Below are 1,319 nucleotides of genomic sequence, written 5' to 3'. Positions count from 1 at the left end.
TTGATTGGGGCATTTAGTCCATTTACATTTAGGGTTAATATTGTTATGTGTGAATTTGATACTGCCATTTTGGTGCTAGCTGGCTGTTTTGCCCTTTAGTTGAGCTGGTACATGTTGTTCCTTTATATGTGTAGAGCCTCTTTCAGGAGTTCTTGTAGAGCTGGCCTGGTGGTGACGAAATCTCTGAGTACTTGCATGTTCCCAAAGGATTTTATTTTTCCTTCACTTATGAAGCTTAGTTTGGCTGGATAGGAGATTCTGGGTTGAAAGTTCTTTTCTTTAAGGAGTTGAATATTGGCCCCCATTCTCTTCTGGCTTGTAGGGTTTCTGCTGAGAGATCTGCTGTGAGTCTGATGGGCTTCCCTTTATGGGTAACCCGACCTTTCTCTCTGGCTGCCCTTAGTATTTTCTCCTTCATTTCGACCCTGGTGAATCTGACGATTATGTGCCTTGGGGTTGCTCTTCTTGACGAATATCTTTGTGGTGTTCTCTGTATTTCCTGGACTTGAAAGTTTGCCTGCCTTGCTAGGTTGGGGAAGTTTTCCTGGATAATATCCTGAAGAGTATTTTCCAGCTTGGATTCATTCTCTTCGTCACATTCGGGTACGCCTATCAAACGTAAATTAGGCCTTTTCACATAGTCCCACATTTCTTGGAGACTTTGTTCATTCCTTTTTACCCTTTTTTCTCCAGTCTTGCCTTCCCGTTTTATTTCATTGAGTTGATCTTCGACCTCTGATATCCTTTCTCTGCTTGGTCCATTCGGCTGTTGATACTTGTGCATGCTTCACGAAGTTCTCGTGTTGCGATTTTCAGCTCCATGAATTCACTTATATTCCTTTCTATTTTGTCCATTCTTGTTAGCATTTCATCAAATCTTTTTTCAAAGTTCTTAGTTTCTTTGCATTTGGTTAGAACATGTTCTTTAAGTTCACAGAAATTTCTTACTACCCACCTTCTGAACTCTGATTCTGTCATTTCATCACACTGGTTCTCCATCCAACCTTGTTCCTTTGCTGGTGAGGAGTTGTGATCCCTTTTAGGAGGAGAGGTGTTCTGGTTTCGGGTGTTTTCATCCTTTTTGTGCTGGTTTCTTCTCGTCTTTAAGGATTTATCCACCTGTCGACTTTGTAGTTGCTGGCTTTCAGATTGGGTCTCAAATCTTTCAGATTGACTTTCTGTTTGTTGATGATGAGGTTATTTCTGTTTCTTGATTTTCCTTCTGACAGTCTGGCCCCTCTGCTGTAGGTCTGCTGAGGTTCACTCCAGGCCCTGCTTGCCTGGGGTTCACCTGCAGCAGCTGCTGAGCAGCAAGGGTT

The sequence above is a fragment of the Cebus imitator genome, unplaced genomic scaffold (genome assembly GCF_001604975.1).
Source record: "Cebus imitator isolate Cc_AM_T3 unplaced genomic scaffold, Cebus_imitator-1.0 Scaffold857, whole genome shotgun sequence".
NCBI classification, from domain to species: domain Eukaryota; kingdom Metazoa; phylum Chordata; class Mammalia; order Primates; family Cebidae; genus Cebus; species Cebus imitator.
This window is presented reverse-complemented; position numbering follows the sequence as displayed.